General features: G+C 44.4%; 1 long non-coding RNA gene across 15 annotated transcripts in view; it reads right to left on the bottom strand.

The window, feature by feature from the left end:
• The window catches only part of LOC123149153 (uncharacterized), a 32282-nt gene extending 7055 nt beyond the window's left edge, over positions 1-25227 (bottom strand). For 6 of the 15 annotated variants that reach the window (XR_006474432.1, XR_006474422.1, XR_006474430.1 and 3 more), the window contains exons 1-6: positions 24998-25227; positions 24430-24540; positions 23239-23383; positions 21350-21494; positions 21119-21227; positions 2785-3044 (exon numbers count right to left, since the gene is read on the bottom strand). This is a non-coding gene — a long non-coding RNA (uncharacterized lncRNA). Of the gene's footprint in view, positions 1-1966; positions 2067-2784; positions 3045-21118; positions 21228-21309; positions 21495-23238; positions 23384-23502; positions 23563-24429; positions 24541-24997 lie in introns of all 15 variants that reach the window. The other 9 variants (XR_006474427.1, XR_006474425.1, XR_006474423.1 and 6 more) reach the window with 9 other exon arrangements.
• Between the last annotated feature and the right edge of the window lie 479 nt (positions 25228-25706).

Below are 25706 nucleotides of genomic sequence, written 5' to 3'. Positions count from 1 at the left end.
AGAGCCTATCACTAGTGGGCCACGTTCATCTGGTCCAGAAGCTTCAAGAAGGAATGACATGAAGACTTGGCGTATACTCCAAGGCATAAGATAGTCCTCGGCACGTTTGCCCTAGGTACCCCGGTATGTAAATAAGCCGAGGTGCCAGGGCCGTAGAGGGGAGATTCATTCACATACGATCTCGCAGTAGATCACTTATACTTTGTACCCCCATCCACAGTCAATACAAAGCAGGACGTAGGGTCTTACCTCTTCGAGAGGAACTGAACCAAGGTAAACCTCATGTCCCTTACCATCTAGCCAAGACTACCAGATCGGGACCTCCTACCCGAGATCCGGTGGATTTAGCTCTGACATTGGAGGCTCATACAAGTCCCTCTGGAAAATCGAAGCAACTCAATGGCTTCAAGAGCTGACGATCAGATCGATGCCGACGTAGCCTCTGCGTAGCATCCCGGCTTAACTGAGCCACCGGAGAAGATCAAAACTCGAACCATCAGTCGAGACATAGAGCTCGATGGTTCAGACCCTGTCCTGGCCTCCTCCACCATGAAATTAGATCTAGCAAAGAGCGGCAGGCTATCTCCGCCCAAGCACCGAGGATCTACTTGTCAGACCAAGCCTGGAGATCGAATCCGACGATACAATACGATGGCCTGACAAGCCAGGTTTCGTCGAAATTGCCAGGGACAACATTAGATTGACAACGGAAAAACTCATCGGAGGCACCGATGCCAGATTAGATCGGGAATGAAATCTTCAATCCCACCCACCTCCCATGTCGAATACCACACAAATAAATCGGGAACAACTAACATCTAGGATCTAGCCCTTGTCGTACAAAAGACGAGGGAGACGACCCAGGAATTCTGGACACGATTTTAGTTCCCGAAGAACCAAATCCCAGACTGCACGGAACAAGAGGCATTAGCAGCCTTCCGTGACAACACCCACGACAAAGGGATAATGATAGAATTCCTTCGGTGTCAGCTGAAGACATTCACCGAACTCTCCAACATAGTCGCTAAGTACAACATGGTGGATGCCTGGACAGTCAATGAATGGCGCGAGAACGCCAACACGGAATTATCCAAGATCGTAGAAGAAAACAGTGCATGCGCCGCAATCGATGATCCAAGCACAGCAGCACCAACTTGGACGACAAGCAGCCCTCCTGAAAGAGAGGTCGGTCCAGCAGCGATAAGTTTAAATCGCGGCTAGACGCCATGCTCGACGAATCATGTGCCATCCACTCCGCCTCATCGGATAAACCAGCCACCCACAAGCTCAGGAATTACTGGGTCCTAGACCCTATTATTGATGGATATCGCTTATCAAAGGTCCTGATGGACAGAGGCAGCAGCCTCAACCTTATACGAGGATACTTTACAAAAGGTGCAGTTCGACAAATCTCGCATCCAGCCGAGCAGGACAACCTTTAAAGGTGTAGTCCCCGAACTACGCTTCACGTAGAGAGTCGAGGAGTTAGTCTTCGACATTGTACCATTCTGGAGCGACTACCATGCATTGCTCAGGTGACCGGCGTTGGCTAAATCCCACGCCGTACCCCACTATGCATACATAAAACGATGCCGGGAACGAACAGTGTAATCACAATCAACAACCCCGATCGGTCATTCAGGGTCGAGGATAAGACTGCAGCTCTTGCCCTTGAGGCATGCCTTAGGAACTAGATTCATATATGCAGATACTTAACCTAAAAGAGAGCATTGCATATAGTAAGCTAGAAAAAATACAGTTCGTAAGCTATCTAATACTATTTTGATGATATTGATGTCTTCAACAGTAGCCATAGATGTTATCATCATCTTTGACAGATGGAATAAATTCGTTGATGGATGGCCGAGGTTCAATGCCTGCTTATCATGTTTTGCCAGCACATAAGCAATTCCAGGACTGGATAAAATAATATGCCTTTTAGCAAACCAGATCACTAATGAACAACCTGCACCGAGAGTTGAATGCCATGCACGCTGGAAGAAGCGAATCAATTTATGTGCTGATATTATTGCCAGATTACAGCAGAGGATCAAAGAGACTTAAATCTGCAATTGTAATTGCGTCAATGACAATGGAGAGGAAGAGAGGAGAGCAATACACTATAAATAAACAAACTTCATACTCTCAATAATACTTTATACTTGACAAAGTATGGATCGTAGTAGCCTTGCCACAACATGAGCCACAATATATTTCTCAGTTATCAGAAGAACAATGTATAAAGTTTGTATTCTTTCTCTGAAGAAATCAAGAGTAATACTCCCTCCGATCCAAAATAAGTAAGTGCCACAGTTTTTAACTAAGGTTAGTTCAAAGCTGCGACACTTATTATGGATCGAAGGGAGTAACAAGCAAAGAATATATTTCTCAGTTATCAGAAGAATAATGATTTTGTGGGAAATGAAAGGAGCGATACATAGAAAGGACAGGTTAGAGGCCAAACTTTGTATACTTCATTTGGCTCAATCATCTACAGTTGAATTCATATCCGAGAATGACAGTGGACAAGCAGCAAAACACAATACTGCAGCAGAGCTTAAAGCATGTGCAAGGTCTGAACAAGTTTGATTATAGCCTAGTTCTGAGTGTTAACTGTAATGTTGCTTCAACTGTAACAAGTTGTTCATGTTGCAAGATATTGGTGTTTATGCCCAGCGCAAATGTATCTCTACTTACTGAACAAAATAGGATGCCTACATGATCCCCAGCAAGCAATAAGAGGAAAAATTATATTAAAACACACATGTTCTAGTATTGGCATACTTTGATTGTCTGGTACACGCTGACATGGATGACTACCGTATAGCCCTTGAGTTCTGCCTTGTCGAAGCCAGTTCGGGGAAGAAGCTTTATCTGGAGATAGATGTTCAGGAAAAAACGTAATTCATACTATTTGTCACAAGGATAGTGACTTTCCAGGGAATACAATGGGAATCTTGCCTGCTTAAATATCATGGACCTTCCTGATTATCCAGCCCATTAAAACGAAAGCATCACATATTAGGAACCAATCTTTCCTGATTCTGAAGCAGGTTAAAGAAGACGGCTATCAGGAATTGGTCCAACTAATATTTTGTTGCTTCATTGATCTATTAATGACAAACATGATAAAGCTTGCATTTTTTTTCAAAACAAAGGTGATACACAAATGAACCTGAGTAGAAAGATTTAGGTCAGTGAACCAGTGAATTTGCAACTACCCATCTCAACCTGAATAAATCAAAAGCTACACTGTGGGTGATTCTATTTTGCACATGAAAAATCATATAGTGCAGTGCAAGTATTTATATTACATTCATAGCTTCCAACCCCGCCCCTCCTCCTTCAGACCTCTCAACATGTTACTTAACAAGATCATAAATCTTCTTGTATCTACACAAATAAAGCACTAAATGTCCAGGTTACTTAAAGCACTGCATAAAAGCATGTGTGCATGCATCTAACCAAAAGAGAAAATTTGTAGCACATAAATTACTAATAGCACGTGTGAGGTTGTGGGATCTGCCTTTGCAAGCAACGAGAATGGGGTGCACCAAGGCATTGTATGAGTGCCACGACCATGCCAATTCAATCTTTGCAAGCAACACGGGAAATAACCTAGGAAAATCGGAGTGAGATAATCAAGAACATGTCTCAAAAATACATAAATCAAGAAATCAAAATTCGATAATCAAGAAACCAATGAAATGAAGAGGCAAAAACTGGGTGAAGAAGATGGCGAGGGCAAAGATGTGCAGCCTAGATTGGAGATGAAGCACGAAGGCCGGTGAGCAGTGATCGATAGCATTGGTTGGCAGGCACGAGCGGCGACGGACTGCCTTCCCTTCAACAGCATCATGGCTAAGCCCAACTTTGCCCACCGCTGCTCACCCTGATGACCCGACCACCCTGTGGTGCCAAGCCTACTAGTTAATCCTTAATTAGTAGGTTTCCAAAATAAAATTTTAGATTGGGCTTCTAGAATAAGTTGGGGTGGGGGAAGCTTATTTACAAAGCCAGCCATAAGCCCCCCCCCCCAAAAGAACTGGCCCTAGAAGGCATGGCCAAGAGCAAGCATCATCACCTTCTTGAGACGGCTCGTGCATTGATGGTCGCTACCTCTCTTCCGCCCCACTTTGGGCTGAGGCTGTCTCCACTTCCACCTATCTCATCAATCTTCAGCCATCCACTGCTTTGCAGGGTGGTGTTCCTTTCGAGCATTTGTTTTATCATTCTCTTGATTATTCAATGCTTCGTTTGTTTGGTTGTGTTTGTTGTCCTTTTTGCCCCCCGTGAATGCACCAAACTAACCGCTCAATCTTTGCAAGGTGTCTTTTTAGGATACAGTGATGAGCATAAGGGATATGATTGTTGGGATCAAGTTGGTCGTCAGATGCATATTTCTAGGGATGTGACTTTAGATGAGCCGCGACCCTTCTACCCACGTCAATCTTCCTCAACCTTTTCGGTGGATGATATGTAGGTTGAGACTAGGAAGATAGTGCATCATTAGATGCATCCACGACGCGAGAACGAGTATAAAAGTGAGGAAAAGATGGAAGAATACGAGGAGGAAATCACTGGGATAAACTCAGGTGATGAAGACAGGAAGTCATCGAGGATGAAGGTGCAGAAACCTATGATAAGCAAGGTGAAAAAACCATAGGAGATGGCGGCGGCGGATCTGCAATAGTCGAAGAAGCAAGAGCAGTAGGACGGATGGACAAGGGCTCAACAAGAGTGATAGGAGTGTTGGGAAAAGTGAGGAAAGTAATATGGCTTGCGTCCTCGTCCGCTTTCGCCTGTTGATCGTGTTCCCAAGCGTTGGCGCTGCCGTTCTTGACCCGACTTCTTATCAAGATGCTTTTGTTCATCCCGAATGGCAGTTTGTTATGCCAGAGGAGATTGCTACTCTTGAGTGCACCGGCAAGAGCATGGTCGTGATTACGATGAGACTTTTGCTCATGTCGATTATATGACCATTGTTTGCACACTTCTTGATGTGGCCTCCATTCGCCATTGGTTTGTGTCTCGGGTTTGATGTTAAGAATGCCTTTCTTAATGGTGAGCTACGTGAGGAGGCTTACATGCAACCACCACCTAGGTATTATGTTCACGATGGCATGGTTTGTCATCTTTGTCGCGCTCTCTATGGCCTTAAGCATGCCCTCGTGCCTAGTTTGAGTGTTTTGCCTCTGTGGTGACTGCTGCTGATTTTCAGCGAGCACTCATGATCCTACGTTGTTTATCCACATTTCTGTTCATGGTCTGATTCTTCTTTTCTATATATTGATGACATGATCATCAATAGCGATGACCTTGAGTATATTACCTTTTGAGTAGTTTCTTACATCTGATCTTGGTCCTCTTCGCTACTTTATTGGGATAGAGGTCTCTTTTACCTTTGATGTTTTTTAATTTTTTTAAGAAAAATATATCCAGGATCTTGCTCGTGCTGAGGGCACTGTTGAGACTCCCATAGAGTTCATCTTCGTGCTACTGATCGTGAGCCCTGTTTGATCCGACGGGTTATCGTCATCTTGTTGAGAATCTTGTCTATCTAGCAGCCACTTGTCCAGATATCTCCTATCATGTCCATATTTTGGGTCAGTTTGTCTCTGCGCCCACATCGGTTCGCTATAATCACCTCCTTCATGCTCTCCAATACCTTCGTGGCACGATCTCTCACTGTATCTTTTTTTCGCACTCTAGTTCATTACAGCTTTAGGCCTATTCAGATGCTACATGGGCTAGTGATCCCTGGAATCGCCGTTCACTTTCTGCTTACTGTGTTTTGTTTTGCGGTTCTTTGATTGCCTGGAAGAAAGAAACAGATTGTAGTTTCACGTTCGAGTGCAGAGGCTAAGTTGCAAGCTATGGCTCTTTTGACGACAGAGGTGACTTGGTTAAGGTGGCTACTTCAGAAGTTTGTTGTTTCTGTCAATACATCTATCTTGCGTTTGTCTAACAGTACAAGTGCTCTTAGTATTGTGCACGACCATGTGAAGAATGAGTTCACCAAGCATATTGGGGTTGATGCTTCTTTTGTGCGTGCTGGCGTGCAGGATCAAGCTATTGCTTCTCAGTATGTGCCTTCTGAGTTATAGTTGACGGATTTCTTTACGAAGACCAATACTAGGGCACAACACGACTTCTATCTCTCCAAATTCAGTGTTACTGATCCATCATGAGGGGGGTGGGGTGTTAGGAGATATATTTAGCGTGTACCCCTTTGTATTTTCCTCGTTCTATAAAGGGCTTTCTGTTGCATATTGTAACACACTTGTACATACCTCCCTCTTAGTTGATGGTCCAGGACTTCTTAGCACTTCGTCTTTTCATGTTCCTCGACTTACCATGTAGCTTATTTCTGGTGGTCAGATTGTTGACTCTAGTTGTCAAATAATTTCCGACTTTGACTCATGCTCTGTTTTGGACCATCACATTGGTGCTCTCCTTCGTGTCGGTCATCGACGACGTGACTCATAGGGCATCTGGGAGCTTAGCTGGCTTCACCTTCCCTCTATTGCCACCGCAACCAGTCTCTCTGCCTCTGTTGCGTTGTCTACCAGCTCTTTTCAGAAGTGGGATCATCGCCTTGGTCACTCGTGTGACTCTCGTCTCTCATCCTTAGTTCGATGTAGTCTTCTTACACGTGTAAGGCCTTAATGCACCGATGAGATGTAATGTGCTCCATGCAATTGTTCCAAACAAACACATTTGCCTTCTCTTTGTTCAGGAGACAAAGCTAGCTATGATTGACAATCCATCCTTGGACTTCTCGGACCTACTTTCGACTGTCTCGTCCTGTCAGCTGCTGGAATACATGGAGATATCTTGGTTGCTTGGAGATCAGACAGCTGGGAAGTTTCTAGGGTAGCCTTCCTCACCTTTGCCCTTTGTTCGTCTCAACCACCCACTCGGTGATTGTCAACCGCATATGGTCATTTCGCTGATGCAGACCGCTTCGCTTTCCTCCAAGAGTTGTGAGTTCCATTTCGCACACCATGGCCCTTAGATCATTTACCGGTGACTTCAACTTGATGTACCAAGTGAAGGATATGAATAACACTATCCAAGACAGAAGATAGATGGGCAAATTCCATCGTTTCGTTGATTACCTCGAGCTTCACGAGATCAACCTCGCCTGGCGGCGCTACACCTGGAGCAACAAGTGACGTTCGCCAATGGTGGTGCAGCCAAACCGCTCATTCTGCTCAACGAAAAAGACATCCTAGTTGCTTTTCAGCCACGGGATCCTCCATGGCGTTAGATCACTGCCCGGTCATCATGTACACCACACTTCTGACACCTAGGGCTCAACACTAGGGATGAAAACGGCACGAAAACGGACGAAACTAGGTGCTACCATATTTGTTTTCATATTTTTTTTGCCGAAGCGGAAATGAATACAGAAACCCCAGAAACGAATACGGAAACAGATACTATCGAAAACAAACATGAAGCGAATACAAAGCGGATACGAAAACAAAACTATGTGTTGAACGTAACTTAAAACCTCTTGAACCATAGACAAATACAAATAAACAAAAAACAAAATGATGGAATTGTTAACATGGCTACAAAATAATATGGTTGTGTTGGTAACATAGGGTAGTATTGTAGTACTACATGACAATTCCGTATAGGGTCTAGTTGAGTATGTTTGTGGTAGTAAACAGTTTTACTCAAATGATACATTCTGCTCATTCTACTGATTGTGTCATTGTGTGTTGTTTGGTAGTTGAGCTACAAAGCAGCCATGGGCCTATAGTAGAAACGAAAACTCCATATTGATGGAAACGAAAAGTTTCGTTTCCACGTGTGTTCCACCGGAAAACACCATTCCGTTTTTGTTTCCATTTCCGCATCAAAAATTTCATTTCTATTTTCGTTTTGCAAATTTCCATTTCCGCTTTCATATTTCCTCTCTGTTTCCATTTTTTCTTCGGAAAAGCTGAAACTTTCCACTCCGTTTTCATCCCTGGGAATACAAGTTGTACATTCCTAACATGATATCAAAGCCTAGGTTTTCTTTCTCGCATGCACAACTCGTGCTCCTCTAGATCGATTTTCTAATCAATGTCGTCGTCGCTCTGCTACCACAAGATCATGGTAGTCTCTCCATTGTCGTCCAAGGCAATCCCGCCCCGGTGAATTCCCACAGGCCATCGCTCCCGTCATGCCCTTCCGAACTCGATACCTCCGCTTCCGTCGTGCTCGCCACTGGTGGCCACCTCCATCGCGCTCGCAACCGCATGCTACCTCTTCACCATCTCCAAGTAGGTTGTGCCTCATCTCCATCTCTAGAAGGTTGGTGCCTCATCGCCTTCTACGGAGGCCAATGTCCTACCGCTCCAAGAGGTCATGCCTTTTCGCCGCTCCAAGATGCCCCGACGTTCCAGCTGGTCGACACCACACCATCTTCTCAAGGAGGCCGGCGCCCATCCGCAATCTCCGCGATGTCCGTTGTTGTAGGTCACAATCTCAGCTCCCTCTTTTGCTGCACGCAAGACCTCAACGTCGGACTTCGCCGCCAGACCTCACAAACAGCAACCTGTCCTGTCGACATGCCTCTCTAGGGGACCACATGCCCCTTCACATGCGCCCTATACGCTGCTCTTCCATGCACCGCTACTCTCTTCTTTCGTAAGACAAAGCTAATTATGTAAAAGAGTAGAAGAACAAAAAAAAGGTACAATGTCTTCATTGGACACAATTTCTCTTCCTTGTTGTGTGGTGGCTTTTTAGGCTGTCGCACATGCATTGTCCATCGATGCTTGGTGCTCCTCCATCTATGACGTTGCTCACCCCGGTGCCTTCCGTAGGCTACGATAGTGGCTCTACAATGACTCCTCTCGCGACCCTTACAAGCGGTGATGGTCGTTGTACACAAACTTGCCTCACGGCTTTCATCAGTAGTGTTGGTGCACATCACTCCACCGACTACGTCATGTGCGCCTTCCCTTCGCAATTGGTCCTCATGTGCATGTAACCTCATCTCCACCGATTCTACAACAGGTACTAGTCATCATCTAGGCTTACACAAGTGGTGGCGGTCACTCCTCTTCTGGTGATTCTACGTCGACCACTTCAGCAATGTCCTTCACCTTGTAAGAGATTGCACGACTTCTGACACCTACTTACTGCTTCTGGTTCTTCATTGCCTGATGCTTCTTCGTTGACCTCTGCAGTTGAGCCCTTGACTACAATGGCCTTGTTAGTTTGGGTTAGTTTGGACTCAACTAACCCAAAAATATCCAAACGGGGAGGGTTAGTTTGGGTTAGACACCCAAAAAATCTAACCCACCCAAAAGGTGCTTATTTGGGTTAGTTCTCCTTGGGACCACTAAAAAAGGAAAGACCTTTTTCTCTCACTCTCCCTGCAGCAGATCCCTCCCCATTTCCTCGAAGCTTCTCGTCCTCTCCCTCCCTCTCGCACCGCCTGTGAAGGCGCCTCGCCGTATCCACGCTCCCGTCCGCCGCCGGTAAGCAACCCCACCCTATCCTCCCGTTCCAACCCCCTCGTCTCCCGGCGGCCCGCCAGTAAGCTGTCGTGGCTCCTTGTGCGGCCCGTCCCCGTCAGCCTCGGCCAACATGACTCCTTGCACAGGGACGACAGATTCGGTCGGCGGGCTGCGCAAGAGGCCAGCGCGGCTCCTTGCCGGGCGAGTCCCCGTCTGCCTCGGCCAGGGCTCGCTGCGCCAAATCCGGTAGAAAATAGGGTCCAAAGTAGCCAAATGATTGAGAAAGAGCATTTATTGTCAATCTAACCCTACCATCCAAACACCTCTCTGGTTAGAGTTAGTTCAGGGTTGGTTCACGGTTAGAATCTAACTCTAACCTCTAACTGAGTTAGAGTATCCAAACAGGGCCAATGTAGATTACACGACTTCGGTGTCTGCTAGCTACTTCTTTTGGTTCTCCATCGACAGGTTTTGCAAGTTTTGCTACTGATTCTTCTGGTACCGAGAAAACACTTTTTACACAATCAGGTACGCCTCCATGGATCCTTGGTACTGGAGCGTCTTTTCATATGACTTATGATTCTTCCAATTTGTCCCCCACTTGACCTCTAGATTCTCATGCTCATGTTCTTACTGTTGATGGTACTTCCCTCCTAGTCGATAGTCGATAGTCGAGGCACTCTTAGCACTTCATCTTTTCATGCTTCTTCTATTGCTCATGTTCCTCCATTTACCATGCAACTCATTTCAGGTGGTTAGATTTTTTCACTCTGGTTTTCTGAAAGCAAGAATTTGTTTTTGGTAGCATTTTTTCACTCTGGTTGTAGGGTCATTCTTGACTCTAAATCTTGTTCTGATTAGGATCCTCACACGGGTGGTCTACTTGGTGCTAGCCCTCAACACTGTGACTCTCAGGGCCTCTAGGAGCTTGACTAGCTTCACATTCCCTTCACTGCAATCGACGGTCTCTTTCTCGGAAGGAGGCAATCGCTACTATATAATCTTTTCAGATGATTACTCTTGACATACATGGACATATTTTATGTTTTCTTGTAGTGAAGTCTTGTCTATTTGTAAGAAGCTTTGTTGAGCAAAGCACACTTGCTCAGTTCCCTTATCCTGGTACTCACGCTCAAAATGGTGTTGCTGGGCGCAAGCAGCGTCACCTTCTTGAGGTGGCTCGTGCATTAATGATCGTCGCCTCTCTTCCACCTCAGGTGTTTCTACTTCCACCTACCTCATCAAACATTCATCCTGCCTCTGCTTTACAGGGTGGCATTCCTCTTGAGCGTCTTTTTGGTCGTTCTCCTGACTAAATGCTTCATTTGTTTGGTTGTGTTTGCTTCGTTCTTCTTGCCCTCGTGAATGCACCAAACAGACTACACATTTCTCGGGATGTGACTTTTGATGAGTCTTGTCCTTTCTATCCACATCCATCCTCTCCTTTGGCCTCCCCGAGTGACCGTGTCTTCCCATACTACTGTTGTACACCCCACACCATCGTCACCTATGACTTCACCTTGTTCATTACTGGAGGCTTCCCTAGTGATTCCCCTCATCCTCTTCTTGACTAGAATGGTCATCTATGTGTTGTGGATTCTTTCGCGCGTTGGCAACGCACCACCTCCAGCACAATCTACTTATGGCTTCCGGAACTCACCCACTTCCACCTATTGACCGCTATGGTTATTCTAGCACCGCTCTTCTCGAGACGACTTCTTATCGTGACATTGTTGTTCATCCCGGATAGGATGGCATCGAATGCTCTTGCATGCATTGGCAGATGGGATCTCACTAACCATCCTCCTTGTGCCTGTCTCATCACTTGTAAGAGGGTCTACAAGGCTAAGACTTTGATGATTCTCTTGAGCATTACAAAGCTCGTCTAATAATGGGAATATGGTCATGACTACAACGAGACATTTGCTCCTATGGCCCACATGGACACTCTTCCCACACTTTCTCAATTATTGTAGATCCAATGCCATCATCTCCTATGATTTCCTCACCTCAATTATCACAAGATTGTACAACTTCGTCACCGATGGCTTCATTGTCTCCATCACTTGAGTTTGTCCCGATGATTCCTCATTGTATTCTTCCATCTTTTCCTCACTTCTATACTCGTCGTCCGCGTGTTGTGGGTGCGTCTACTAATGTGCCATCTTCCCCGCCTGAACCTACTTATGCCTTGCATCCTCGTCCGCTTCCCGCTTGTGGACCACCATGATTTTCCAAGCGTTGGCGCTGTTTTTCATCCCAAATGGCATCTTGTGATGGCAGAGGAGATTGTTGCTCTTGAGTGCACCAGCACGTTGGATCTTGTTTCTCTTCTTCCTCCTGTTCATCCCATCACTTGTAAGTGGGTCTACAATGTTAAGACTTTGCTCTGATGGTTCTCTTGAGCGCCACAAAGCTCGTTTTATGGCTTGTGGCTTTCAGTAGGAGCATGGTCTTGATTACGATGAGATTGTTTGCTCATGTGGCACAATGTTCGCACACTTCTTGTTGTGGCCTCTGTTCGCCACTTGTCTGTGCCTCAGCTTGATGTTAAGAATGTCTTTCTTAATGGTGAGCTACGTGAGGAGGTTTACATGCAGCCACCACATAAGTATTCTATTCCTGACGACATGCTTTGTTGTCTTCGTCACTCTCTATGGCCTTAAGCAAGCCCTCGCTCATAGTTTGAGCGTTTTGCATCTGCGGTGGCTGCCACTGGTTTTCAGCGAGTGCTCATGATCCTACGGTGTTTGTCCACCTTTCTGCTCTTGGTAGGACTCTTCTTCTATATGCTGATGACATGATCGTCACTAGCGAATACCCCGAGTATATTGCCTTTGTGAAGGCACGTCTTAGTGATCAGTTTCTTATTCCTGATCTTGGGCCTCTTCGCTACTTTCTTGGGATTGAGCTCTCTTGCTCAAGAAATGTAATCCAGGATCTTCTTGCTTGTGTTGCACTTACTGATAAGCGCACTGTTGGGACTCCCATGGAGCTAAATGTTCACCTTCGTGCTATTGATGGTGACCCTTTGTCTAATTTGACACTTTACCGTCATCTTGTTGGGAGTATGGCATATCTAGCTGCCACTCGCTCACGTGATGCAAAAAAGAAAAAAAGAAGAAAAAACAAAAAAAGATAGAGAAAAAGATAAAAAGAAGAAATAGAAAAAAAAGTTGGAACGATCCCGATCACTTCTGGAAAACTGCTTCTTGTTCTTCGTCACGTGATGCTTCTTCATCGACCTCTTCAGTTGAGCGGTTGAGCCCCTTACTATGCTGGAGATTACACGACATCACTGTCTGCTAGCTACTTCTTTTGGTTCTCCATCGACATGTTTTGTAGGTTTTGCTACTTACTCTAGAGGAACTAAGAGACCACCATTTTACAATATCAGGTACACCTCCATGGATCCTTGGTACTGGAGCATCTTTTCATATGAGTTATGATTCTACCAATTTGTCTTCGGTTGCACCTCTAGATTCTCATGTTCATGTTCTTAGATGGTACTTCCCTCCCGGTCAATAGTCGAGGCACTCTTGCCACTTCATCTTTTCATGATCCTTCTTTTCATCATGTTACTCAACTTTAGTACACTCGGCATTGCATGTTGTGGATTCTTCTGATGAGCCATCTCCCTCGACTACTATGTCTTCTTCTGTTGGCAACGCACTGGATCCAACTCAACCTACTTATGGCTTCCGAGCTCGTCCCCCTTCTGCCTATGGACCGCTACGGTTATTGCGACGCTCTTATCATAACGTTGTTAATCATCTGAATGGCATCGGCAATTGATGCTCTTCGCAGCATCAGCGTGTGGGATCACATTTCTCTTCCCCCTCATGCTCATCTCATCACTTGGAAGGAACCTACAAGGTTAAGATTCGGATGGTTCTCTTGAGCGTTACAAAGCTCGTCTAGTGGTGAGAACATGGTCATGACTACGATGAGACATTTGCTCCCATATGGCCCACATGACCACTCTTCGCATACTTTTCATTGTGGCTTATGTTCGCCATTGGTATGTGCCTCAGCTTGATGTCAAGAATGCCTACATGCAGTCACTACCTGGGTATTCTCTTCCGGATGGCATGGTTTGTCATCTTCGTCACTCTCTATATGGTCTTGAGTAAACACATCGTCTCTGGTTTAAGCACTTCGTCTCAGTAGTGGCTACGACTGTTTTTTTCGGCGAGTGCTCATGATCCTACACTTCCAGCCACCATTCAAATCATGGTCGAACACTTCTTCAATATGTCGATCATCATGGGCAATGACTAAGCACATTGCCTTTGTGAAGGCTTGTCATAATGAGTTTCTTATGTCTGATTTTGCTCCTCTTCACTTCTTCCTTGAGATCAAGGTTTCTTCTACCTCTAATGGCTTCTTTATTTTCAAATATAATAATATCCATTATCTTCTTGCTCATGCTGCTCTTATTGATGAGCGCACTATTGGGACTCCTATGGAGCTCAACATCCACCTTTGTGTCCACCTCCGCTCCCAGCAAGTCCAGATGGGTATCCTTTGCCTAGTTGCGGGTTGCTATGTGTGTTGTCTCGATCCCACATCCCGTGTTCCCTTGTTGGGCGACACCATTAACACATCCCGTGTTCTTCGTGAGGCAGTGCGATCCCACTACCGTCTGTTGAGTGTTCCAGATGGTGACCCTCGCTCACGTGATGCAAAAAAAGATAAAAAAAGAAAAAAAGAGAAAAAAGAAAAATAGAAGAAATAGAAAAAAAGTTGGAACGATCCTGACCACTTCTGGAAAATTGCTTCTTGTTCTTCGTCACGTGATGCTTCTTCATCGACCTCTTCAATTGAGCGATTGAGCCCCTTACTATGCTGGAGATTACACGACATCACTGTCTGCTAGCTACTTCTTTTGGTTCTCCATCGACATGTTTTGTAGGTTTTGCTACTTACTTTAGAGGAACTAAGAGACCACCATTTTACAATATCAGGTACACCTCCATGGATCCTTGGTACTGGAGCATCTTTTCATATGAGTTATGATTCTACCAATTTGTCTTCGATTGCACCTCTAGATTCTCATGTTCATGTTCTTAGATGGTACTTCCCTCCCGGTCAATAGTCGAGGCACTCTTGCCACTTCATCTTTTCATGATCCTTCTTTTCCTCATGTTACTCAACTTTAGTACACTCGGCATTGCATGTTGTGGATTCTTCTGATGAGCCATCTCCCTCGACTACTATGTCTTCTTCTGTTGGCAACGCACTGCCTCCAACTCAACCTACTTATGGCTTCCGAGCTCGTCCCGCTTCTGCCTATGGACCGCTACGGTTATTGCGCCGCTCTTATCATCTGAATGGCATCTGAATGGCATCATCTGAATGGCATCGACAATTGATGCTCTTGGCAGCATCAGCGTGTGGGATCACATTTCTCTTCCCCCTCATGCTCATCTCATCACTTGGAAGGGAACCTACAAGGTTAAGATTCGGATGGTTCTCTTAAGCGTTACAAAGCTCGTCTAGTGGTGAGAACATGGTCATGACTACGATGAGACATTTGCTCCCATATGGCCCACATGACCACTCTTCGCACACTTTTCCTTGTGGCTTATGTTCGCCACTGGTACGTGCCTCAGCTTGATGTCAAGAATGCCTACATGTAGCCACTACCTGGGTATTCTCTTCCGGATGGCATGGTTTGTCGTCTTCGTCACTCTCTATATGGTCTTGAGTAAACACATCGTCTCTGGTTTAAGCACTTCGTCTCAGTAGTGATTGCGACTGTTTTTTCGGCGAGTGCTCATGATCCTACACTTCCAGCCACCATTCAAATCATGGTCGAACACTTCTTCAATATGTCGATCATCATGGGCAATGACTAAGCACATTGCCTTTGTGAAGGCTTGTCATAATGAGTTTCTTATGTCTGATTTTGCTCCTCTTCACTTCTTCCTTGAGATCGAGGTTTCTTCTACCTCTAATGGCTTCTTTATTTTCAAATATAATAATATCCATTATCTTCTTGCTCATGCTGCTCTTATTGATGAGCGCACTATTGGGACTCCTATGGAGCTCAACATCCACCTTTGTGTCCACCTCCGCTCCCAGCAAGTCCAGATGGGTATCCTTTGCCTAGTTGCGGGTTGCTATGTGTGCTGTCTCGATCCCACATCCCGTGTTCCGTTGTTGGGCGACACCATTAACACATCCCGTGTTCCTCGTGAGGCAGTGCGATCCCACTACCGTCTGTTGAGTGTTCCAGATGGTGACCCTCGCTCACATGATGCAAAAAAGATAAAAAGAAGAAAAAACAAAAAAAAAGAGAAAAAAGATAAAAAGAAGAAATAGAAAAAAAAGTTCGAACGATCCCGACCACTTCTGGAAAACTGCTTCTTGTTCTTCGTCACGTGATGCTTCTTCATCGACCTCTTCAGTTGAGCGGTTGAGCCCATTACTATGCTGGAGATTACACGACATCACTGTCTGCTAGCTACTTCTTTTGGTTCTCCATCGACATGTTTTGTAGGTTTTGCTACTTACTCTAGAGGAACTAAGAGACCACCATTTTACAATATCAGGTACACCTCCATGGATCCTTGGTACTGGAGCATCTTTTCATATGAGTTATGATTCTACCAATTTGTCTTCGATTGCACCTCTAGATTCTCATGTTCATGTTCTTAGATGGTACTTCCCCCCCGTCAATAGTCGAGGCACTCTTGCCACTTCATCTTTTCATGATCCTTCTTTTCCTCATGTTACTCAACTTTAGTACACTCGGCATTGCCTGTTGTGGATTCTTCTGATGAGCCATCTCCCTCGACTACTATGTCTTCTTCTGTTGGCAACGCACTGCCTCCAACTCAACCTACTTATGGCTTCGGAGCTCGTCCCGCTTCTGCCTATGGACCGCTACGGTTATTGCGCCGCTCTTATCATAACGTTGTTAATCATCTGAATGGCATCGACAATTGATGCTCTTGGCAGCATCAGCGTGTGGGATCACATTTCTCTTCCCCCTCATGCTCATCTCATCACTTGGAAGGGAACCTACAAGGTTAAGATTCGGATGGTTCTCTTGAGCGTTACAAAGCTCGTCTAGTGGTGAGAACATGGTCATGACTACGATGAGACATTTGCTCCCATATGGCCCACATGACCACTCTTCGCACACTTTTCATTGTGGCTTATGTTCGCCATTGGTATGTGCCTCAGCTTGATGTCAAGAATGCCTACATGTAGCCACTACCTGGGTATTCTCTTCCGGATGGCATGGTTTGTCGTCTTCGTCACTCTCTATATGGTCTTGAGTAAACACATCGTCTCTGGTTTAAGCACTTCGTTTCAGTGGTGACTGCGACTGTTTTTTCGGCGAGTGCTCATGATCCTACACTTCCAGCCACCATTCAAATCATGGTCGAACACTTCTTCAATATGTCGATCATCATGGGCAATGACTAAGCACATTGCCTTTGTGAAGGCTTGTCATAATGAGTTTCTTATGTCTGATTTTGCTCCTCTTCACTTCTTCCTTGCGATCGAGGTTTCTTCTACCTCTAATGGCTTCTTTATTTTCAAATATAATAATATCCATTATCTTCTTGCTCATGCTGCTCTTACCGATGAGCGCTCTATTGGGACTCCTATGGATATCAACATCCACCTTTGTGTCCACCTCCGCTCCCAGCAAGTCCAGATGGGTATCCTTTGCCTAGTTGCGGGTTGCTATGTGTGTTGTCTCGATCCCACATCCCGTGTTCCCTTGTTGCGCGACACCATAAACACATGCTCGAGCAACACCAATGGTGAGCAGGAGCTTGGACAATTGGCGCATACCTGGATTTTACCCACGGGACGCGCCCGAGAACACGGCGCTACCTATCGTCGGGGCCAAGGGCACACAATAGGAGAACGTGGGATGCTTAATCAAGTGCATGACACAAAATCCGCAAACAGGATAAGGACACCAAGCCGGCTCGGCGGGGAATAGAGAGTGCACAAGAACGTGGAATGTTGGATCAAGTCCCTCTGCCGCCACCGTCAGTCTCTCCGCCTTTGTTGCCTTGTTTACCAGTTATTTTCAGTAGTGGCATCATCTCCTTGAGTCACTTATGTGGCTCTCATCTCTCATCCTTAGTTAGACATGGTCTTCTTGGATCCGTCTCCGGCGATGTCTTTAGACCATCAGGGTTGTTGGCATAGACTGTCTCAGCATACTATCGACCTTGTTCACTCTGTGTCTGGGGTTCATCCCCCTTTGCCTTGAAATGAGATCCTCAGTAGCATATTATCTTTATACATGATTTCTCACGACACACCTAGATATACTTTATTTCTTCTCGCAGTGAGGTCTTATCTATACATAAACATTTTGCTGCCATGGTTCACATCCACTTCTCTACGCCTATTTGTGTGTTATGTGATGACTATGCTGGAGAGTGTATCTCTAAGCTCTTGTGTCGAGTCCTTGCTGAGCAGGGTACTCCTGCTCACATCTCTTGTCCTAGTGCTCATGCTCAGAATGGCATCGCAAGCATCATCGCCTTCTTGAGATGGCTCGTGCATTGATGGTTGTCGCCTCTCTTTCGCCGCATTTTTGGACCAAATTTGTCACCACTAATCTATATCATCATCCTTTAGCCATCCACGGCTCTACAGGGTGGCGTTCCTTTCAAGCGTTTCCTTGATGTTTCTTGATCTATTCAACACTTCAATTGTTTGGTTGTGTTTGCTATGTCCATGCCCCTGGTGAAGGCATCAAACTGGCTGGTCGGTCTGTTGAGTGTGTCTTCATAGGATACAACGATCGGCATAAGGTATATCTCTGTTAGGATAGTGTTGGTTGTCCGATGCCTGTTTCTCGGGGCATGACTTTTGATGAGTCTCATCCCTTGTACCCGTGTCCATCTTCCTTTTTCGGTGGAGGATATCTCTTTCCTCACTTTTAACGACACTCGTATCACTCATGTTGAGCCCTTATCCATTCATCGTGTTGCTCCTGCTTCTCCGATTATTGCAGATAAAACATCTTTCCTATGATTTCCTCACCTCGCTTATCATAGGATTCTACACCTTCGTCATCGGAGGCTTCCTTGTCACCACCACCTGAGATTGTCCCGATGATTCCTCCTCGTATTCTTCCATCTTTTCCTCACTTTATACAGGTCGTCCGCATCTTGTGGATGCATCTACTGATGTGCCATCTTCCGTGTCTCAGACTACTTATGGCTTGCATCCTCATCCGCTTCCGCCTGTTGACCGCCTTGGTCTTCCAAGCGTTGGCGCTGCTGTTCTTGAGCCGACTTCTTATCATGATGTTGTTGTTCATCCCAAATGGTAGCTTGCAATGACAAAGGAGATTGTTGCTCATGAGCATATCGGCACATGGGATCTTGTTTCTCTTCCTCCTCGTGTTCGTCTCATCACTTGTGGGTCTACATGGTTAAGACTCGTTGTGATGGTTCTTGAGCGTTACAAAGCTTGTCTTGTGGCTCAAGGCTTTCAGCAGGAGCATGGTCTTGATTACGATGAGAATTTTTGCTCATGCGAACAATATGACCATTGTTCGCACACTTCTTGTTGTGGCCTTTGTTCACCATTGGTATGTGTCTCGACTTGATGTTAAGAATGCCTTCCTTAATGGTGAGCTGCATGAGGAGGTTTACATGCAGCCATCACTTGGGTATTCTCTTCCTAGCGACATGCTCTTTTTCATCGCTCTCTAAATGGCTTTAAGCAGGCCCTTCATGCCTGGTTTGAGCGTTTTGCCTTTGCGGTGGTTGTCTCAGGTTTTCAACTAGTGCTCATGACCCTACGTTGTTTGTCCACCTTATTGCTCTTGTTCGTCACGACCCCGAGTATATTGCCTTTGTGAAGGCACGTCTTAGTGTGCAGTTTCTTATGCCTGACCTTTGCCCTCTTCGCTACTTTCTTGGGAATGAAGTCTCTTCTTGCTCAAAAAAAGATCTACAGGATCTTGCCCTCTTCGCTACTTTCTTGGGATTGAAGTCTCTTCTTGCTCAAAAAAAGATCTACAAGATCTTGCTCGTGCTGCCCTTAATGATGAGCGTATTGTTACAACTTCCATGGAGCTTAATGTTCACCTCCATGCTGCTGATGGTGACCCTCTATCTGATCCGACGCTTTACCGTCATCTTATTGGGAGTCTTGACTATCTCGCTTCCACTCGCCCAAAAGAAGAAACAGACTGCAGTGCCCCTTGTTTGTGTGCAGCTCCTCCCGTGGTGCTGTCACGCCACAGTCCTACTCTACTTTCCACTATATGCTCTGCAGCATTGTCGTCGTCGTGGCTAGGATGGTGGCAGACTCTCTACGATGCCTCTAGAGCCTTCATCCTCTCAGGTGGCATAAACAGTCGAATGGGGCAATGTTGACATAGCTGCTAGCATTCCCTCTCTCAGATCGTGAAGTGTTTGGGAGTGAGACTAAGAGAAATACGGGACAAGAAGATGATGGCTAGCGCATTAGGGGAATAAGGCATAAACAGAATTGTTGAGATGAGTTAGGCTCACTACCAGAATGGTTGGTGTATTCTTCTCCAATGTGTGTACCACGCTTTTGATGCAACCGGACCAAGTGGGATATAGTCATACTCTATCAAGCCCAAACGATAACTTCTTTCTTTGGCAAATTTAACCCATGCTTTCAAATAATAATTTGATCCAAACACTAAAGATAGCATTAACCATAATTCTTTATATCACACCATATTTTAGAATCTAATAACATTTAAGGCGAATTTGAAAAGAAGTGTTTGAGAATTCAATAAACATTCACAGGTTCAAAAAATATGTTTGCAAATTTGAAAAATGTTTACGAACTCAGAAAATGTTCACGTATTCAAAATAAGTTTGTGAACTCAAAAAATGTTTGCGGCCAATTTAATACTCACGGAATATAAATAAGTTTGTGAATACCAAAATTGTTGGCGTATCTCTCAGATCGTGAAATGACCAAGAGAAATACGGAAAAGGAGATGATGACTAGCATATTAGGGGAAGTGAGGCCCAAACAGAATTGTCGAGATGAGTTAGGCCCACTATCAAAATGGTTGGTGTATTCTTCTGCAAAGTGGGCCACGTTTGCAATGATGCAACCAGGATTGAGTGGGATATTAGCCATACTCTCAACCGCAAATGATAATTTTCTTTGTTTCAACAAACTTTACCCTACTTTCAAATAATAATTTGACCCAAACACATAGCGTTGACCATAATTTATACATCACACCATATTTTAGAATCTACCAAGATGTAAGCCATATGAAAAAAAGAATATATCTACGCATGTAATTAATATGTAACCATTATATAGGGAGGTTTTCCTAGATGTCTAGACCCATGTCTATACTCTACAACACCTTTGATACTCTACAACATTGTACATTTGTAAATAGAAAGGTATGGCTTAATTTATCACCATCGTAATCCCTATTCCAAGCTAGGGGTGTGCATTACATGATGGAAAATACAAAAATCTCTGAACTTTGCCAAACTTTGGAAAAAAACTTACGGAAGTAATTACAACTCAAATAGTTATGTTTGGTATTTTCAAAAGGAAGATATAATGACAAGGTGTTTAACAAATATGCATGCATGTTGTGAGTGAACAAAACAAATATCATGATAGATACTAAGAAACAGAATGCATACCGCCACTAACACAGCCACCACTAGCTCCGTCAAGGAATATTGAATGGTAAATAGCCCACCATGCTAACTCAGCAGCTTCCTCAACTGACATGTTGAATTGAATTTGTAACTGAAACGTAAAGCACAAACATAAGGGATGCAACTTCAAGATAATATGAACAATGAGCAAAGCAACATATAGAGGTATAAACCTCATCCAAGACACCATAAGCATACAGAGAGCTAGAGAACCTGCTTCCCTTGAGCCTTGCACCCTCGCTATCAACATAGTACCAATGTTTTTCTCTTTTGGAATAAGCTAGCACATATGCCCATGTGTTGCAAAGGGGCATAAATATTCTAGCAGTTCAACACCCATCGTCTACGATTTGAAATTCTGGTCGAGAAAAGAGATGTTAAGTTTTCATAAAAATCCTGATACTATACAACAATGGAACTTTGCCACTATATCTACCATTGCTGTTAAACTGAATCAAGGAGGTCAGCTATAAACCATACTGCAAGCAAGATAAGTACCACAAAAACACTAACTGTTAAGCACCTGCTGAGTAGGGTCATATACATTAATCACAATGCAGGAGAATTTCTCTTTTATCCTTGTTAGCGGCACACCATTATAATGAGCACCAGACCCCACAAATACATCATCTATCTAAATAATCCAAACTCACATGTATCAACAATACACCTGCAGAGCCCACAGAGGGATCTGCTGATACAGAACCATTTGACAACCGAATAGATAAAAATACATTATGTCCTTGGCGATGAAAGAAGGATTATCTTTGGCGGCATCTCTAGGCTACCATCAAATAGTAGCAGAATCAGACTGTTTAGAAGTAATCGAAGCATGTGCTGAAGTACTTGGTGGCATGAAGGAGCTGCAGTTTTAGCGGATTACGTTGACTTGATTGTGGAGATAGGTACGGTTCAGTTTGCTCACTGTTATCGGGAGGCCAATGCCGTCGCACATGAGATTGCTAAGCATAGCTATGAGGACCATTTATCATGTAATTGGGTAGATGAATCCCCTTTTATTCATGAATCTCTTGTGAACGATGTAAGTTTACTTATTTGATTAATAAAGTAAGCCATGAAGGCATTCACTCAAAAGAAAAAACATAAAATGGCCAGGTTAGCCTGTACCATATATAATTTCTCCCCTCCCGCTGCACAAAAACCAATTGAACCTATTGTTTTCAATCCAACGGTAATTAATTTGCTCTACCCAATTGTGTTTCACTCGCAGCAGCTGCTAAATTTAGTTGTAATGTCCATAAACTAAAGAAATTTAGATGGGATATACATGGCAACGTGAAAGCTAGAAATTCAGTATTGGCCATGTTTTGGATTAGGTAAAAACTGCCACACTCGCCAACATTTTGTTAGCAATATGCTTAAAATCCATGATCAGAATAGGAAGGCAGCAGAACCGTTTACATGTTAGTTAGTAATAAGGTTGAGCGCTACTTCCATGCATGAAAATAACACTGATTTGTAGTCCAGTTGAAAACAGCCTACCCAAAAAGCCATAGTATAAGGCCATGTAAAAATATACCCGGTTGATTTACGTTCATTCCAATCCAATTAGCATAACTACAGAAATATAGTGTATACTGATTAGATATAATCGACATCATGTTAGGGCTGCAGTCTATCACTACAGCTTGGCAACTAACAAGTATCAGATCAGACAAGCAACGGCAACTTACTAGCAGTATAGGTTACCAACCAACAAGCTAATCAGAATGAAATTATATACTCTCAGCACAGCGCAAGAAAGGCATGTGTGCATCTTTGCTCCCTAAAATAATAATCAATTAAAGAGCCTGAAGTGTGTTGTTTGTCAAATGTGCCCTTTTTGAATTCATAGTAAACTTGATATGTCCCTCTCTAAACTTGCATACTACATGTCTAACGTTTACAGTCATGAAGATTTAATCCTGGTAATTAAATAGATATAATACCGTAGTCATCACTCATCATTATAGGTTTCACTTTTTGTTTGCAAACTTTGCAGACTGTACGTACATGGCAAGGTAATAACGATGGAAGCTAAAAATCATTTCTTTTTCAAAAATGACGGAGACGCATTTAGCTTGGCATGTGATCCAGCGTACCTCAGATGGAGCACCGGCGGTCGGTGTTCCGGTGAAGTAGGTAGAATGGCAAGATTGTATGACGGTATATGGAGCATTGGCAGTCGGCGTTCAGGCGAAGTTGGCAGAGCGGCGAGATTGGATGCTTCCATAGAGCGCTCGACGCCTTTTATGTGGCAAAGGAGGGAAGTTCATGTGGACAAAAGAGGGACTTAATACTTTTTGTGATGTGAATTAAGGAAGATGTAAATTAAGGATAACCACACATTAAAGAATGGCTTCTACCGGTTCCGTCCAACACGTGCTCAAAGAATAGCAGCTCTTTGACTACAACGACATTATGCCCTAGCACATCATGAAGAGACCTCCATTACATAACCGACCATTATGCGAACAGACAACCATATCATAACTGACCATCAATATATGTATAAACAGTACAACACAAAACAGTAAACATGCTGGACAAACACGTCAAAATCATTGATAGACAAGCATGGAATGCAACAAAAATGTCCGCCTCTGTACAGACCAACACACCATTGTTTTGTTCGAAGCTAAAGTTCAATTGTGCACTTAAACCCCACATTTAAACCACAATATATTATGAGCTGACAGAAATCCTTGAATAGAAGGATGCAATCTCACATGCCTCAAAGATAGATTTGTGTATCTTGCAGGGCATCCAGGTCCTAGTAACTTAGTTGATCTTAACTTAATTGGAGCAATTTCCAATAGACTCGAATATCACCTATTCTGATATGTTTGCTCTGTATTAACAGTCACACAATTTGCTTGATGGATGCACTTCATCGTAAATTAGGTGCTATGCTTACCAAATAAAAACTTAACCTAAAGGCTACAATAATAATCCAGAATTAAACCGGGAACTTGCATTGGGCGGTAAGGGAAGGCTGCAGTTTTAGCCCCTCACAGATTTTCCTACCAAATATGTATCATAAATTTTTGCATGGAGATGATCCAGTCATGTACAAACTAACCGGAAATTTTCTGTGTACCTCTACATCCTAGTGTGTCATCTTTATCAGATTAAATCATCAAAGCAACACCCATCTGACAAGTAAGCGAGAAGAATGTCGATTGCCTAAGATCAGCAAGACTGTCGCTGAAGCCGAGTATATATAGGTCACAAAGGAAAAATTGTGGTGGATGGTTGCATAAGTTTAGTGTCGAGGAAGCCGCAATGCTGACCTGGATACGCTGCGACAGAAGGTAGAGGTGTGCCGGCCGACCACCGTGCATCAGAGAAAATGGAATCAATAGGGAGCGGCTGTACTAAACTTGACCAAGCATATCAGAATCCTGAAAATGTGAAGTTGCAACAAAAATAACATTTTGTTAGGAATTCATCAGAAGTAGCATAAACCTATGGTTATGAAATACAGACCCCTATTGAGCCTGGACACCTCCTTGAATAATATAATTCTTGCAATGGACTATTAAGCATGGGGTCTGTGATCTATGAAATGAAAGTGCTTATTCACATTAAAAACTGACAACATGACAGACTATCTAGCAAGAATTGAAGAGTTAGCAGCTTATAAGAATATATTTTTTTTCTTAAGTTTTGATGGTCCATTGACATCTAATACTAGCAAATACTGATTTCATAGAAGAGTAGTTGGCGCATGAATCAGAATCAATTGTGTTCGTGAATGAATTGTATTGCATAAGGACAGCGGCAACAGCATCGGGGCATCAACGACAGAAGGGCCAAGATCAGAGAGAGACCGGAGCGCTACCAAGGTCAGAATCATACATGTGCACGCGCAGGGGTAAAGAGGAGCGGCCCGAATCCTGAAGGTGTGGCCGGAGGAAAGACGCGGACTGGGGACGCGCCGAGCGGCGCAAGCCTCCGAAGTGCGGCGCCAGGGAAGGAGCCGCCGATTCCGCCGCCCTGATCTGGCAGCAGCTCCAGAGCTAGGGTTCCGCCGGCTGGTGCGAAGACTGGCAATTTAGGAAGATTTTTGGGGGAGGGGGAGGGGGGGGGGAGCGGCGGGGATTGGGGAATCGAAGACGAAAGAGGCGGCGGGGGCGCGGCGAAGTCTGTGGGGAAGGATGTGCCTGCCGTTGCCGTGCCAGAAGAAACTGGGTTGGAGTTGGACTTCGTTGGGCCATATGTTGAGGCCCAGGCGGGCGTTGGAATGGGGCGGCTTCGTTGGTGGACGTACTTCTTTCTTAGTGAATTATAAGGATTTTTTTGTCTAAAAAAAGGTGAATTAGGGATTTTATTATTCAACGTTCAAAACATAAGGGATACCAAGCAATTTCAGGAAGTATCCCTACCCACATATGGCATCCTACAGGAAGAGTCAGAAGCTGCTTTTGCTATTGCATGTACTTCAAAGTTGGCCTCTCTATTCTCAAACCGAAAGCCGTCATTTGCAAGATCCTAGCTTCTGTGATCGATCTCGCTCGGAACCAAAGCATAGGATGTTGCAGCACCATTGTTGATGTTTGAAATAACT

Source organism: Triticum aestivum, chromosome 7A (assembly GCF_018294505.1).
Source record: "Triticum aestivum cultivar Chinese Spring chromosome 7A, IWGSC CS RefSeq v2.1, whole genome shotgun sequence".
Taxonomy (NCBI): Eukaryota; Viridiplantae; Streptophyta; class Magnoliopsida; order Poales; family Poaceae; genus Triticum; species Triticum aestivum.
Note: the sequence above shows the minus strand (reverse complement) of the source record. Positions and strands in the feature narration are given on the sequence as shown.